Below are 17537 nucleotides of genomic sequence, written 5' to 3'. Positions count from 1 at the left end.
AGGACTCAACCTCTCCAGTTCTTATCTTGCCTTCTGTATTTTCTTTTGTGGCAATCTTATTCTAATCATGGAATTTATCTGATTACCTTTACTTATCTTTCTGTATGACTATATATGACTAAATGTGGTAAGTCATCATTTGACTAATGCCAGCAAAACTGAGAAGAGTGCCAGAGGAACAAATCACTCCACTCAGGGCTGGAACAGCGAGAGTCTTCTTTACATCTGAGCCAGAGGTTTTAGAAACTTTAAGAATCTAGCAATTACAATGCTGAAGATTCTTAATGCCTTCAACCTAATGCAGAGGATTTATTTGAGGATTTTGTAACTGTAGAAACTATTTTTCATTTCAAGAAAAAAAGCTTGACTTTTAAATCTTGATGGAAGCATGACCTGCGGAGATTTGGCAAAACCTTCCCTAGAACAGCTAGCATTCCTTGTTCTGCCTCATTCTGGTCAAGCACTGAAAAAACATGTGCTCTGTAGCTTACTGAATGATTTTACCACAAGTCTTTGGGGTTTCTTAAAGAGTTTTTGGGATCCCTTTAGTAACGTCTGTTGCTCTGCAACTTACCAAGTTTATACAAATAGTTACCTGCCCACTGGAGAAATACCAATGTAACAGTCCAATGGGCAGTCTAAGTTCAAGCCCTTGTTCCAATTAATATTTAATTGTTTATACAAAGTGAAACAGATCCAATAGGAGAGACTGAGGAAGCTGTTGTTCAGAATACGTGACAATTTGGCGGCCAGAATACTTGCCTGAGATGCCGGATTCTGATATTCAGACATCCTGCAGGACAGAAGCTTGAAATCTGTATTCCTGTGTCGTCAGTGTCTTGATTACAGGTGGTTATCTGGGAGGGGTGAGAGTTTTCCTGCTCTTCGATGTATTTCAAGTCTCACTGTGGTTATGAGAACTTCTCCTAGGTAAGAGCTTTGTAAGAATTGGTAAGTACCTCGAGAAAGTACTGGTCTCTACAGAATAGAATTTATCAGTGAAAAAATGGAATCTCAGATGGGGGTATGACTAATGTTTTCACAACCATGTAGGTCCAAAGTGGTTTGGCCATTGTGATGATGCCTCAAGGTCCTGTGTTAGAAGGAGAGGTCAACAAGCAGTGCTGGGGGGCATGAGTCTTGGGAAGCCTGTAAAATGCCAGAGCATATGCCTGCCTAAGAGTCAGACTTGTAAATCAGCTGCTGTTACAAAACTTTAACAATGGAGAAATGATCGCATGCAAATATTAGTTTGGGCATTAGGCTTCTGAGTCTTGCTGTTTTTAAACACTTCAGCTGAAACTGATATGAAACCAGGGACTTAAAACCAGGAGCCTTAAATACCATCTCTTGCCAGTTGCCTCCAATCTACCACGTCTGATGAGGAGTAAAAGAGAGGAAGTGGATGGAGAAATGGGACAGGTCATTTGGATTCTGATAATTAATGTTCCTTAGAAAATAAAAGTTTTGAAACTTTCCTGGAAATGAGATTTTATGATCTGCTATAACAGCCCACGGGGGATGCTGCAACCTACAGATACTGACCATTGTGGTATGACCAGGCAATTCATTTTCATGAGTAATTTCCAGAGCAGCCCTCAACCATGCAGTCACGCATACAGTGAAACAGTGTGACATAAAAGAAAGACTCAGAGCCCAAAGATTATACAGATTTATTAATATTGGGAAAAAAAAGAAAAAAGAAAAGAAAAAGATTCTCACATCAGCAGAAAGCAAATTGAGCAACAGAGTGGGGAAGAAGGACTTGACAACAAAAGGATGTGATCCAGAGCACGTTCAACTCAATGGAAAGTTTTCCATTGATTTCATAAGATCTTGGATTGATCTCAAGGGATCAGAGACACTGTGTCATGCACCTTTCCCATTCCTTTCTCCATCTGGGTTGAAAATGCAGTATTTTCCACAACTAGCATCTTACTGTGACCTGGAATCACAATCAAAATGCTCATTCTTGGGGTACTGGAATCAAGAAACTTTACCTAAGCAGGTCCAGAAGTAGTTTGACTTTTCCAAGGGCTGAGCAACTTCTCTCTAACTTTATCTCTAACTGTATCCTTTTTATTTAAATATTCTTATCTTGTTCCTAACTTTAAAACACATTCTGCTTTCTCCCTTGAAATGTTGAGAATAATGGAACACTTGGACTTGTAATCTTATTTCTCTTAAATCCTTCTCCATAAACACTTTTCTTGTAAAGGTAATGACAACTTGTCTAGTCATCTTCTATTTGTGTCTAGTGTAAGTAGTTATAGCTGTGACTTTTAAACAGCTATTAAATACTTCAGTAGTTCTTAAACCATGCCAAAGCATACTTGGAATAAAAGAGCAATGAACAGAGATGACTGAAAATTATGCCGTAGAACCAGATTTGATGATATATCATTTAGAAGAAAAAAAATTCTGTCAAGGTTCCTGTTAACTGCTATTTGAGAAAGTGATATACTTTTTAATAAGTGTGGCTACATGGATCATGAATCATGGTCCCCAGTGATGTATCCCCAACATCAGCTTGGTTATCTACTTTCAAAATTGTTCCTTCTATGAAAGAAAAGATTTTCTATCTAATGTAAGTAGAGTTTGACAAAATCATCCTGCTGTGATATCAACTCTTATTTCATCCTACACTCTGGAAAACATAATTTATCTTAACATTAGACATTGAGCAAGGCTAGCTGTGGTGTAGAACTACTGAGGTTTCTTTTTACTATTGAACTCAGTTAAAAACTGAACTGAATCCAAACATGGTTTAAGTACTCTGTTGATTATTTTCTTTAACATGGTGTGAAAGACCAAGAGTGCTTTATTGCAATGGGTGGTTAAGTTACCAGCAAGACATGCTGAGATGAGAAGTTGGTGACAACACACAGAAACCGAACTCCATGCTACTCCCCATCACTTTGGAGATACAATAAATTTCCTTACAGAGAAAACCAGAATATTTTCCATAGAGAATGCCTAACACAGAATCCTGCTGCTTGGTTGACTGCAGCTTTGTCACTGATCAAGGAGTCAGTAATGAACACTTCCAGAACCTTCAGCACAAGCCCTTCAGCTCCCCCATGATGTAGGTGATTGAGTGCCTGCTCCTCATCTTCCTCCCCACCAAAAAGCAACAGCATTCCAGCTGCATCAGAAAGTCTAAATTCCAGTGTGTGAGGATTTACTCATCCCCTTCACTAGGACTGAGGGCTCTGACTTTGGCAGTTCACTCTGTGTTGTTTCTTTTGGAATCCTGAAGGGTAGCATCAGTAGGGACAACTGTCCTTTATCAAGCCTAAAAATCATAGAATCACCAAGGTTGGAAATGACCTCTAAGATCATCTAATCCAACCATTCAACCACCAATATTTCCCCACTAAACTATGTTCTTTAGTGCAACATATAAATGCTTCCTGAATAAGTCCAGGGATGGTGATTGCCAACTCCCTGGGCAGCCTGTTGATATGCCTGCCTATTCTTTCAGAGAAGTTTTTCCTATGTCCAACCTGAATCTCCCCTAACACAACTTGAGTCCATTCCCTCTAATCCTATCATTAGTTATGAGGAAAATGCTGACACCCACCTGGCCACAACCTCCTTTCAGGTAGCTGCAGAGCACAACAACATCTCCTCTGAGCCTACCCTTCTCCAGACTAAATAATCGCGGTTCCCTCAGCTGCTCCTTTTAAGACACTCATCAACTTTGTTGCCCTTCTCTGGGCACTCCAGGGCCTTGATGGAGAGGAGTTAAAAAAGCAGTTCTCTGCTATTCACAGAATGGCTGAAGTCAGAAGGTTCTCAGGTCCACCTGGTCTAAACAGGTGGGACTACCTGGAGCAAATTACCCAGGATCATTACATTGCTGTGTATTTTGTTGCTGTGTTTTACAGCACACTGGACATTGAACGTCAGTTCCAGTTTAAAGCCTGTCAAGCACAGATAGTGTGTTTGGTGTTTTCAATTTGACTTCTGACCCAGACCTCACTGAGGACAATGGGAGTCCTTCTGAGCTTGATAAGCTGCATTAAAGGCTCTTTTCTCAAGGACAGGTCAACACATAGTCATTATCAGGTTGTAAAAGAGAATTGAGCTTGCCTAAGGACTTGTTTACTCAAATTCATTCTTCACTATCAGCTTTAACATACCTGTGAAGATCCTGTGGGAAACCTGCAGTTTTCCCTATTTGGTTTGATCTCAGGATTTATTTTAGTGAATAAAAAGGTGTGACAGAGTGGTACTTTCAAATCCCATTACATTCACATATACTTAGTCTGTTTACCAGAAAGACATGATATTATGTTGTGAGTAATGAAGGTGAGGATAGGCTTTACTTGTAGAAGGCATCTTAAAATTTTGATATTGTTGTCACAAATAATCTCAATATGGAAAATCCTGAATCAGTTTTCTGAGCAGAATTAGTCATTTAATCTGTGCTGCGTAATGAGAAGCACAGAAGCATCCTGAGCTTGGTTATATATGGAAGTGAAGACGATGGTGAAGATTATACTGTGTTTTTCTGTTGACTTGCTCCAAAGGCTGAAAAAAAAAGAGGCTGCTTTTCTGTGCCTGCCCACTGAAGAAGAGGAACATCACACTCGCTTTCAGACATGAGTCTCAGGATGCACCCAGACACGTGCTACACTTGGCTACACAACTGTCCATTTCTCCTTTGTCCACTTTCAGCAAAAGGTTCATCAAAACTGTGGAGAAGTTTGATGTTCAGTGCTTCTTTTAGAGCTGAATCACATGAATTACAAACTGAAAGGGGACAGAGGACATGGGACAGAATGGGCACTATTTTTATTACAGGGGCATTCTTCATAGCCCTGGCATCAGTGGCAACCTGTGGGGAAGGGTCTCTGGGACACAATTAATGGAGTGATGTGTGGAAGCGAGCATCAAGCTCCCCTACAGTTGTGTTGCTGACACCTGTTTCCATGTTCATTTTATTATACTTCTGCACTAATATTTCAGACTTGTTATTTTTCCCCTTGGTCTTTTGAGGGGGTGACAGGGAGAAGTGGTGACCTCCCCTGTGTGTTTTGCCTCTGTGCTTGTTTCTATTGACCATCTGACTGGCCTCATTGTCTTTCTGTTCTTTTCAGAGCACTGCTGATGATATACTGCACTTTGTGGGAATCCAGCCTACAGGGACAGCTTTACAAGCCATCGCAGGCTTCAGGCATCTATTTTTATCAAACCGAACAATTGTTGCTTAGAAAAAACGAGACCCCTACTTCCCGGGCCACGTGTGGCTGACCTCGGTTAGTCCGAACTCCTTTGACCTCAGTGCAGCTTAAGCGATGTGACAGCCCCTTTAATTCCCGTCTTTGAGAGGCTCATGTGATAATCATGCACTTGCTCTGTCAGAGAAGCCAGCAAAGACGATTCTGTCTGTACTTGCTGCCTGCAGCAAACCTTCTCTCGTCCACCAGATTCCTTTCATTTTGTTGGTTCTATTCAGGAACAAAGAGGACTTTGTTGAATTGCCTTTGTGGTTTATTTTCCTGAGCCTTGAAAGATAGCAGACTGTTGCCACAGTTTTATCCAACCCTTTATCACATGCACAATACTCTGAATGCTTGAAGGAGGCTAGTGTGTGTCCGCCTAACTCTGCTTTTCTTTTCAGGTTGGAATCCAGGACTGACTTCAGGATGCCAAGTTAGAAGTAATTCCCAGAGTGAAAACTCAGGGAGGAGTTGGTCCACACAGCTGCCATAAAGGCTCCAGTCAGAGGAGCTACACTTAATAGATTTCATATTGTTTTTCATGTTCTGTGATCTTACTAAGTCCCAGCATCTACATGGATATGTTCATTTACAGACGTATAGCATATTCTCATAAAAAAATTATGGGTACATTTCAAAAAGATGCACTAACTGTACGCTCCAGCTGCTAACACTGTAAAAGTGTTAGGACATCATAAACTGCTACAATCTCCTCTTTGCGGATGCAGAAAGGCAGTGGCAGAGCAGTTAGATGAAGGGCTCTAGTTTATAGGCTTTACCATAAAAGACTTTTCCAAATCTCAGCACAAGTCAGTAGCATGGAGAAGACTAAAAAAAGCAGCTGAGTCAAATCAGAAGCTGTGGATGCTCCATTCCTGGATGTATTCAGGGCTGGGCTGGCAGAGGCTCTGAGCAGCCTGATCTGATGAGCCTATGGTAGGGGGTTGGAGCTGGATAATCTTGAAGGTCCTTCCAACTTAAGCCATTCTATGTTTCCACAGAGTGCCCTAATTGCTACCTTCATGACCTGCTACTTTACCCGTTTCCAGTACAAAGCTCTTTGCCTTATTTAATGCATCAGAACATTGAGTGAGGGAAAATGTGCCGTTACTCAAGGCTTCACTCGAGTGATAGCTTTATCTATGTTGTGTCTGTCGCCAGAAGGGCAGAACATGGTCCTGTAGAGTCTCTGTACAAGGTAATAACAGAGAGTTGCTTCATTGGAGCTCTTCCCATGAGGGACGAGGTCTAAGATCTTTGTTTTTAGTGGAAAAGACCAACATCTCCGAAGGCGTAGTAGGCGTCATAACACAGTGCTTCTGAGCTCTGAATGCAAAAGGTCAGGCAGTGCTTAATCCTGGGGGTGACCTCAAGGACCTCAAGGGAATTTCATCAAGGATGTAGTCAGTTTGTATGTTGCAATGCTCTGTAAGAAACGAGCCTGGCATTTCAGAGATAAAATTTGAAGGCAGCACCATTCCAGTCACCCAACATGTTTTGTAAATGGGATTTCTGTGACTCTTCAATGCTAAAACTGTCTGATGTTCAAAATTGAAATTTCAGTCCTTATTCAGGCAAAGCTCACGCAAAAAATGAGTAGGAATACTGCCTAGAGCAGAGTGAAATAAAAGCTGGAGGATCTGGTGCTGTGTTATTTGGCTCATGCTGCAAAATTTCAGTAAATTTGTCACTAGCAGGCAAAGTGAGCAGTTTTGACAACTATTGTTATATTAAATTAAAATGACAAACAAAGGCATTGATTTTTAAAACCTTTGAAAGTGTGATAAGCACATTCCCAATGAGAATTATGCTTCTTTCTGTTTGGCAGGACATTCACAGTTTTTCTTGTGCATACTCTAGGTGCACACACACACAAAAAAATAAAAGACCTGGTTATTTGAGGCAAAATTCCTGAAATATTGTTCTCTAAATCTCTAAGCTTCCCCTTATTACTTTTTATTCCCAGAAGTATTTGATTATGTTATTGCCCACAAAAACTGTAACAGTAACAAAAAAAAAAAAAGAAATTGTCAGTGCAAACATGGAATACTTCTTGTCTTTTATGAATTCAAGTATGAATTAAAATGCAAGTGTTCTTTTCAACATTAAGAATCTTGTCCAGTAGGCAAATGGTGCTTACAGTATGGGGTTTTGGATTGCTTTTATATCCCTTATGTCACTGTTGTTCAACTCTGATTTTACCCACCTTGGCTTCTTTTTGAACTTTGAAGCCTGCAGTAACTTGGACAGTCTTAGAAAATTGTACATTCACAGCCACAAAAGAGTTGCAGCAGGCTCTTTGGAGAACAAAACGTTTGGAAAGAAGTGAGGATGTTATGGATGCTGCCATAAATAGCAACGATAACAAGATAATATTGCTTACCCACAAGTAACACTTGCAAGTGAATGCATTTTGACACAGCTGTTAGGAATTCAATCACTTCTAACAAGATGTTTAGCCCAGGATGTTGGCATTTCACATGAGTGTTGATTTCCCTGAATACTATTGAGTGGCTTCTGTCTGCTGTATTTCTCCACTTGTATCTATCTCTATCTAGTCTAATAGCTCTTTTAAATGTGAAGAATTGCACTGAGTCTGTGCAGGTTTATTCCTTTATGCCAGTTTCCACACACAAACTCATATATTTCATCAATTGCTTTACTTTTCACTTGGCATTAAACTGGAGCCAGGATATTATTGCTACTCATGTAAGTGTACTTATGCATTTACCCCACCACTGTGTGGGTACACAAACATGGATGGTTCTTACAATTAGCTGATGCAGTCATCAAGCCACTCTCAGTGATATCTGAAAAGTCACAGCAATCAGGTAAAGTCCCTGGTGACTGGAAAAAGGGGTAACGTCACTTCATTTTTCAAAGGGGTACAAAGGATGACCCCAGGAACCACCAACCTGTCAGTTTTATCTCTGTGCCAGGGAATATCACAGAACAGATCCTACTGGAAGCTATGCTAAGGCACTTGGAAGGCAGGAAGATGATATGGGAGAACCAGCATGGCTTTACTGGGCACAAATCCTGCTTGACTAAACTAGTGGCCTTTAACAATGGTGTCACTGCATCAATGGACAAAGAGAGAACCACTGATGTCATCTACCTTTATTTCAGTGCGGCCTTTGACATGGTATCTCACAACATCCTTCTCTCCAAATTGGAGAGATATGGATTTGAAGGGTGAACTGTTTGATGGATGAAGAACTGGCTGCAGGGTTGAGTCCAGAGAGTGGTGGTCAATGGCTCAATGTCTGGATGGAGATAAGGACAAGAGATGTCTTCGAAGGCTGGATCAGGCCCTGGGTAACCTATCCACAGTGTCCCTGTTCAGTGCAGGGGAGTTTGGACTAGTTGTCCTCCAGAGGTCCCTTCCATCTCTAAGGATTCTATGATTCTACATGCATGTCCCGATAAGCCTCATATATTCTTTTATTATGGCAAAACTTGCTTGTTTCTATTTTTCCAAGGAATCTTCAGGAGACTTAGCTCAGACTTTTCACTTGCTTCTCATTTACTTTTCACTTTCCATTTGCTTTTAACTTTTTTTGTCTATATCATTCTGTCTCCCCTGTATGTCTGCCTCAAACACTGTTGCAGCCTGCAGAGATCAAGATCATGGCTGCAGAGGGCAGAGATGCTTCTGCTTCTGACAGCATTGCCTGCTCTCTCTAAGTGCATTGGCCTGGGAACTCACTGTATATGCGTTATTCCGTTGGGGTGCAGGACCAGATGAGAGAGAGCTGCCATGAAACCCACAGAAGGAGAATAGATATGGAAATGAAGCAAGACAGGACGAATATGTATTCTTTTGTCTAGGTGGGTGCTCAAAAAGCAGCTGCCACTGGGGAAGCCTCAGGTCCTGCAAACTGTGCTGAGATGTAGTTAAAGGAATTTTTCATGTGTTGTCACATCCTCAAGGCTTGTTTTTCAGAACCCAGAAATGTTTTTTATTCTGTCAGAAGCCATTTTCTACTCATTTACAGCTTTTAAATCAGTCTTTCTTGGGTTCAGCAGAATTAGGGGGTTCTAATTCATATTCTGTGTGTTAATTTGCCAAAAAATACATTTAAATAACTCAGTTTAATAGACACATAATTATTGTCTATACCACTTAGAACATATTCGTATATTTGGAAAAAAAAAAAGAAAAAAATATTTTTAAACATTTATTTTGGAGTTTATTGCCTTGCCTCTTTTCAATCCTCTCAACCACTCCTCTTTAGGAAGATTGTGTAATTAACTTAGTTTCCTAGATGAGGCAGTGGAAGAAAGGTGAATCTACACTATTTTCTCCTTACTTCCTTCTACCAGGTTGCATTTGAATCAACAGATTTGCTTAAAAACAAATCCCAAGAAGACAGTTTGCTCCTGAGACCACTCCAGTGACACAGTGAAATGTCACATTTGACTCCTTGCAGCCAGCATGGTCCTCCCTGACACTATTTCCAGAGGCTCCCACATCTCCAAGTGATGTTTGATGGAGTACCTCATATCATCCTATGAGCTTCAGCTCATGAAGCAACAGGGGAGGTGGGAATCAGCTCTTGGAACAAACAGTGATGGAGGTTATTTGGGGGTGGTGGGTCTGCGTGTAAGCAATTGTGGCTTCCCAGTCTGGTGAGGCTACTTTTTCCCTTAGAAGGACAGGCCCTGGCCACGCTCAGACCTACACCCAGCAACAAGGCTGAAACAGAAGCACAGATCCAAAAGCCAGAGCTGTTCTCATCAAAGTGTTGCCTGGTGTAAGAGAGACACCTGGGGTCAATGAAGAGGCTGGAAGATGCTGAGTGAAGCAGCTGAGGCCCTAACCAGGCAGGCTGACCTTGCAAGCCTCAACAGGACATGGCTGTGGATAAGCTGGTGAGTAAGTCTTCTTTTTAGGTTATTTCTTTTTTTCCTGTGCTTACTACCACCAAGGCTTTTTCTAGGTAAGAGAATGTGTTTTGATAGTATAATTGATGTGCAGTAGTGTTGCGGTGTTAGGATATCCATCACCTACTGAAGATCAGGCAGACCTCTGTACGGTGGTAGGGGGTTAGATTTCTGCATAGCAATAGCAGTGATTAAGAAAAGAGGTTGATGATGTGGGAGCACAGTTCAAAGAAGCAGACAAGCGTGTGGGAGGAAGAGAGCGGGGGAGCAATGCATGATGACTCTTGGAGATCTGGGGACATATGAGTACATTGGATGGTCTTAGTGTTATATTCCAGATCTGGGGAGGAGCTGAAGCTCTGTGTGACTGGTACAGAATTGGGAAGAAACCTGTGTACATCCTGTGTGGATGTGCTGGAAAGGGATACTGCCTGTGAAGGATATGAAGGGAGAAGACAAGTACTACTTTTTAGCAACCTGGTTTATGGGTGGCTTATTGATAACCTGGCACATTTAATACAAGAGGCAGAAAACATGACTTGTCTGGTTTGACTCCCCTGGTTGTGAGCTAGTTGAACGCATGCCCTGCTGGAAGCAAACTTGCCATCAGACCCATGCTAGTCTTGATATGGCACCTGACTCACTGCAGGAGGTAGTAAGTGGAGTTTGTCTAGGTGTGAAAAAGTGTTTGACTGCCAGTACCTGAGGTAGGATAAGAACCTCAGCTCCCATGCACAGAGTAGAGTTTTAGATAACTGCTCTTTTACTGGTGATAGGTATAGTTGTTTTTTTCTGAGTCTTCTCCTTAGAGCTTAGAAAAAGGGAGAGCGACAGACTTTTTGATTTAGGTGTTTGTGGAGGATACAGATGCATTTTATTAGTTTGCTTGAATATCTGGGGAACGTACGTGTGATGTACATCTGTGTGAGCCGGCTGATGTTTTCAGTGCAGATATTTAATGAGCAGACTAAGTGACCAATGTCACAGACCTTTACCACAATCACACTTATGGCGGTAATGTCCAACCCTGAACTGGTTGCCAGCAGCTGGTGAGAATTCTCCAGAGTGACAGCAGATATCTCTTCTGTTGTTACTGGTTTGTTGAAGGGAAGGGGAAACTGATGATGTTTGATGCAGGAAGCCTTGAAGTAGACATACTGCATCCAAAAGTGTTGTTTTCATTGGTGATCTAGATGATCTCAGAGGCTGCAGTGCTTCTCTCCTCTTATGCTTAACTTTTTTTTCCCACTCATATTTGACCTCAGCACATCCTTGATGCTAATCAAGCTTGCAATTTCTTGTCTAACTCTTGCTACATATGGCAAAGCTTTCTTTTGGTAGCAGCCTTTCCTTCATAGCAGACAAGTGTTTGGAGGCCTTTTTCTCTATCGTGACTCTTTTTCCCAAAGCACTTAATCTTCCAGCTGTGCTCCTCTGACCTCTCTTCAGCTTCTCTACCCTGCTCTTACAGCATGAGTTTTGTGTCCCTGGTGACCTTGTTGGCAATTTAGGTCTCACGTTCAGTGTGTAACATAAACCTAGGAGTGAGGCATCTTGTTCCAAGGACCAGGACCCAGGACTCTGGCTGAATTCTAGCATGTACTTCTAGTGGATAATAACTCAATGAGGGTTTGGTGACCTCTCTATTAGACTTGGGGAGGAGAGCACTGGCCAAGGCCTGGGGAGTTCTTCTGTGGCATGTTGGCCCTCCCTGCTCCATCTGCTTTCTATTGCGCTTGAAAAGGAAACGAACTGAGCTAAATGATTTCAAAGTGACATTCCCCACACGGCACTCTTAATTCCAAAGTTGCCAGCTCCATGCAGCTCCCAGTACGAAAATGTTTAAAATAATAGCCTTTGAGAAGAGCCAAGGCTTCCAAAGGGCCGTACGCCACCTCTGCTAGAGCAATAAAATGGTGGCAGAATAATTTCCATGTGCAGTGGATGGGTGTTTGGTTATTTGGGGGGTGAGCATAGTTTTTGCTTTTGCCAGGAATTTCTCTAAGCCAGAAAACAAAATACTTTTTTCCTTTGTGAACTCCTTTTAAATGCTCTGTTGACTGATATATCAGCTGCGGTTTGGTCTCCAGTTGACTGCTTAAGCTGGCCGATGCAAATCTTGCAAACATGAATTTTTGAACAGAAAAAAGTTTTTTAAGTTTTTGTTTTTGTTTTTTAAATTATATATATATATGTATACTTTTAATTAATATGGACCGCTCTGTATTGATAGAGAGGTAAAACAAATTTTCACTCTCAGCCCTTTGATCTGATTCATTTTCCATGTGCAGTTCTGTAAATATCTCTGTAGCAATGGTAGCAGTTGTTTTGTTTAGTCTGACATCTATTAAATACAACTTCAGTGTGATGTAACATCTGGGACAAGAAAGATGATAGCCAGCCACAACAGCAGGCAACAACCAAAGATTTGTTAGCTGCTGGTGGTTTGCACATTACAGCTCAAGAACTGCTGGCTTAGAGAATTCAGAATGTAAACCTGCAAGATTAATTGTGTTTTTTACCAAATTACTAGCTGATTTATGTTGTGTTCATTCTCTAATGCTATCTCCGTTTGCTCCATACACACCTCATTTTTTCCCCTTCCTTATATATATATATATATGTATATATATATATTTTTTTTATCAGATGATTTTATTTCTTGAAACCTACCTCTGAAATGGGTCTGCATAATGTATCTACCAGGTTGGGTTGTCATTGCTGTATTGTATTGAATTCACTTCTGGAACTCATTAGGTTGCTGTGAAGACTGCTGTATGTATTCTGTTAAGTTAGTGTTTTGTATGTATATTTTGTCATACCTTTAAGCAACATTTCTTTTGTTTTCAACAGAGTAAATTATGCTCTTTATATATTTTTTTTAAACCAGAAAGTAACTGGAGTTTAAATAGCAAACCATCTCTTCAGCAACAGGCATTCTGAATGTAGGTTCTCATTTGCGCATGGCTAGGAAGATACGATGATTCCCTTCAGCTGAGCATCTAAAAGATCAAACAATGTTATTGAAGTGTAACCATCACTTTGATGTGAAAGTTGTACTGAAAATGGAATGAAAATTAGTGTCATCTTTGACAGCCGTGATTCCTCCCAGTTCCAGATGCAGTGTTGATACTACAGGAAAATAACCTGACCCTGCTGAGTCCAGACACTGCGGTTAAGTTATGGGTGAGATTAGGTCAGACTTTCCTTTTCTTCAGTAAATATCATTGCCTTGAATTTTGGCTCCATCCAGCTGGTTTGTGAAGTTGGAATTTTTATTTTATTTTATTTTTTTTTCTTTTGGTCCTGATTACAATTTATTTTGTTCGTTCTGGATTTTTCAGCATTCTCAGTAATTCTTGAAATGGATGCTATTTCCTATTCTAGGCAGGAGAAATAACATTATAGTTGAGACACTAGGCTGAGATTTGTAAAGTTTTGGTAGAATTGCATGGAAAAAGCTGGCCATATTTTGTGGGAGCTTTCAAAGACATTAAATTGTTGTTGTTGCATTATTGTGCTTCACTTTACAGCAATTGCTGTGTGGGCTGGAGGAGGCTGGAGGATGGGGACAGCTCAGGAAGCTGGCTGCTGGAAATGAGGCAGCAGTGAACAATGCTGGCCATTCCATGGGAATCTTGACTGACCCTTCCTTTGTGTTCCCTCACTCAGGTGCTTTGTGTTCTCTCACTCAGATGGTGACTGATAATAGATTAGTCACTTCAAAACCACTTTCTTCAAGATGCTTGGCTACCTTTTTTCAACTTGGTTCTGAAATTATCTTGGAAGTTTGTTGCTTTCTGCATTCTTTCTTGGACTGGTATGTTGGCTTCTCTGGAAAATGCAGTAGTTGTTCTTTCCCTACTGGGTTTTCATTTTTTTTTTTTTTTTTTTAAATCCCTTACAAAAAATTTCTCAAATTTCATTTCCCCAAATCTTTCCTTCTGTTTTCTGGTCTAATACTGAAGGTTTTAGCATATTTCAAATGCTCCAATTGTGATCTCAATTTTGTTTTAGAAAATGACATCCATGAGTTAATCCCTGAGTGGGACCCTAAGAAAATGTGCCTGCGGACCTGGCCCTCACAGGGCTCTACAAACACCAGCTGTAGTTGCATTCAGAGAGAGGTTAAGCCAGCTGGTGATTTTGGTGGCGCTGGTTCTCTGGTGATGCAGATGGCTCCAGCAATCCCTGAGTGTACTGTGGAAACAACTCCACAGGGGAACATCCATGTTTTGCTTTTATTTTTTTCAACAAAGCAACTGCTTCCAACAATGGTTGATGCCAGATGGCCCAGAAAAATTAAGTGGGTAGTTAAAGATTAGCTCGTGGCCTGAAGGCTACAGCCTTTTGAAAGAATCTTGTTTAAAAAACAAACCAACAACAACAAGCAGGAGGAGGTTTTGAATCGTCTTTAGTAAAAGGAGCAGCTGATAGTGGAATGGCATCCTTCTTTGGCAACACTTCTTATCACTCACAATGAATATATCTGAATTCCTGTTTCCTGGATCCCAAAGGGGAGTCAAGCATCCAGACAGAGTTTCTCTGCTCGCAGGTCCAAGCCTTCTGCGTTCAGCACACTGCACAGACAGTTTGTCTCTGCTTTCTTTGGGGCTTCATTGCCAGAACTGCCTCTGCCAGCCAGCATTTACCACTACTTCTCTGTGTGCACAGAACACTGCAGAGCAGACTGCTGCCTTCTTCCTGGGCCTACCAGCTACATGAAGAGCCCAGCAGGCAGCTTGGACCCTGCCACTGAGCTGTATCTACTATCCCACTTGCAATTTGGGCCAGGTTTCCAGCTTTTGATAAATAAAAGATACCATAGCTGCTCCTGTGTTGAGCCTGAGCAGCCATCAGCCACACTCCCCATGGCCCCGGTGAGGCTGTGACTGCCTGGCCTTCAGTGCTGGAGCATTGGGGATGAGCCGTGAAACTTTCCTCCTAATTCCTAACTTGCTTTGTGCTCTGAAAGTTGAATGTGTAGCACTTTCCAAAGCACTTGGCTTTGCAAAGTACTTGTAATTCGGAGTATTTTTATTACCCATGTGAAGGCTTACAGCAGTGTAACTTCATGGACTTCTAGCAGAATTATTCTTGATTTCTATCCATGTGAGATGAGGATCGTATTCCAGGACTTTTCAACCTGGGACCATTATATTTTCAATTGAAAGCATCAGCTTTTAGTCTACATATGTTTCCAAACCTAAATTATTCTGAACTTTGAGTTCCACCAATTTATTTCATTGATATTTTGATTTCTTGGCTGGTTTTAGGACGGAAATTAAAGTTGAAATACATAAGAATTCCCTCCAGATTGGAAAGTCTGCTTTTAAAGCAGATCTTAAGCAGCACAGGATTCTTCTGTTGCCTAATTTAACATATATATATATATACATACACACACCTCTCTGATGAGCACCTTGGGACCCTGACTGAAAGTTCATTACAATTGACTGTTCCTTGTAATAGCATTTGGCAATTTACCAATAAACGGAGAAATATCCAGTTTTAATCCAGCAGGAACTGTGTAGTAACTTCAAGGGGAAACTTCATATCGACCAACTATTAAAAATATCTTATAAGGAATAAACTATGCACTTGAATAAAGAAAATCTGTTTACAAGTTAAATCCAACTTGCACTGAAGAAAGAAAGCAGGAGAAGTAAAATCACGATACCCAGGTCAATCTGATGTCCTTGGGATTTTTCTGTGTGGGAATTTGGCACAAGAAGATCTGCCGTGGCAAAATTAGAGTGTTTTGAGCATGCTGAGCATCCCTTTTAAGCTCCCCCAGGCAGCTGTTTCACACTCCCCTCTTCTCACTGCATGCCTCCTCTTCCTCTCTGATGTTTGGAGTTGCCTCTCTGCTGACCTTCCTCTTTCGCAAACCAACTTCTCCTCTGCCTTGCAGGCCTTGCTTTAATCAAAGACCTATCTTTAAACATTTAATTCAAGATCTTTTGCTTCACTTTTTAATTTCCTCTTCTCCTCCTCTTTCCCCTCTATCACCAGGACTGTGACACCTGCAAAGGAGGAGCCCTTAGAGAAAGGAAGGGAGGGTGAGAAGGAATACACAGAGTTGTCATTTAACTTTCTCTCTTTTCCTCCATCTAGTGCTGGAATCTTTCCAATTCCAGTTGTAGAAAAGTGAAATCTTTTTCTTCTGGTGTCCTGGCAGCATGTTAGCTTAAAGCTCCCATTCCCTCAGAGGGCACTGGGGACAACGGGTGTTGAGCACCCCTGAAAATCCTCCTACTTAGGAAGCCCTGCCTGGAAAGGCTGGGCTAGGTCAGGGTTGGCCCCATGTGGCCACAGCTCTTCTGTGAGTTGGGTCTGGGCACACCTGACATATGCCAGCCCCATGGCTCAGCTTGTCTTTTGCTATTTTTGTCTTTTCCTTAGGGAGACAGCTTGGCTGCTTAACACAGCGCTTAATTCTCAGGTCATGATCTCCAGGTCTTTAGGTCATAGGGGAATTCTAGCTTGCCAAGTGTTAAATCTTCTGTGTTTCTAAGCGTTAAACCTTAATGTGGTTACTGCTCTCCATTTTTTTTCAGTCTTGTGAAGACTATGACATATAGCTTAAGGGGGCTGCAGACAGTAACTCCAGCTTTGTTTAAGGCATTGGAGCTAAAAATGTTTCCTGCTACTAACACATTATGGAAATGTGGGACGCCTTTCGCTTTGTAAACATAAAACTCACATGTTAAGAGAATGAGCTATTTTATATTTCCTTGCCAAGGGAAATATTTACTTAATTTATTTTATTTTATAATAACGATTTGTACATCATTAAAAAACAAAAACAAGCCCCTAGCTTTTGTGTGAATTAGGGGATGGAATCTTAAATTTATTTTAAAGATAGTAACCACGTCATGCAACCATTTCTACAGGATGTGAGAGTGCCGACCTCTTTCGTCACTTGTAAAGCACAGCACGGCTCAGTTGGGATGCCTGGTTGGCTTTTCCAGTCGCTGCATTACTGGCAGCCAGCAGGTGAATGACAAGTGGGCCAGGTGTGCTCTTTTCAGTCTTCCCATCACCTTACTCATTTCTCTGATAGCTTTAGATCAGTGCAAATTTCGTGTTCCTCTGAGCATCTGCTGACCTCAGTGATCTGCTGAAGTCAATAAACCTCTGCTGACCTCAGTGATTTTCCTAAGAACTATGGTGTGTATGGCAGCTTTCCTGTCCTTAAGACCTATTATTTAAGGGCCTGTCCCAAAACTCACTTTGTTAATGGCAAGCCTCTAACTGACCTAAAGAGGCTTTAAATTGAGTCTTACTGCAGAATTTGCTAGTGTCATACAAAGGAGATTTTGTATCCTAACATGTTTTAATCAGTACCTTTCTGCTTCTAGACAGAGAGGGTAAAGCTTTAGTTCCTTAGGAAAGGAGACAGTCCCTAAAGTGGAATCC

At 41.3% G+C, this 17537-nt stretch overlaps 2 long non-coding RNA genes across 3 annotated transcripts in view; one reads left to right on the top strand and one right to left on the bottom strand.

The window, feature by feature from the left end:
- Positions 1 to 790: 790 nt before the first annotated feature.
- LOC107315337 (uncharacterized) lies at positions 791 to 9412 on the top strand. Its single transcript, XR_001555868.3, has 3 exons — positions 791 to 930; positions 5106 to 5264; positions 5630 to 9412. It is a non-coding gene; the product is annotated as an uncharacterized LOC107315337 (long non-coding RNA).
- The window catches only part of LOC146760791 (uncharacterized), a 49528-nt gene continuing 33649 nt past the window's right edge, over positions 1659 to 17537 (bottom strand). Inside the window, exon 2 of one of the 2 annotated variants that reach the window (XR_014947274.1) lies at positions 1659 to 16157. This is a non-coding gene — a long non-coding RNA (uncharacterized LOC146760791). The remainder of the gene's footprint in view (positions 16158 to 17537) is intronic. The other variant, XR_014947277.1, reaches the window with a different exon arrangement.

This window comes from Coturnix japonica, chromosome 5 (assembly GCF_054131305.1).
Source record: "Coturnix japonica strain WE chromosome 5, WE-NBRP24, whole genome shotgun sequence".
Taxonomy (NCBI): Eukaryota; Metazoa; Chordata; class Aves; order Galliformes; family Phasianidae; genus Coturnix; species Coturnix japonica.
This window is presented reverse-complemented; position numbering and strand designations above follow the sequence as displayed.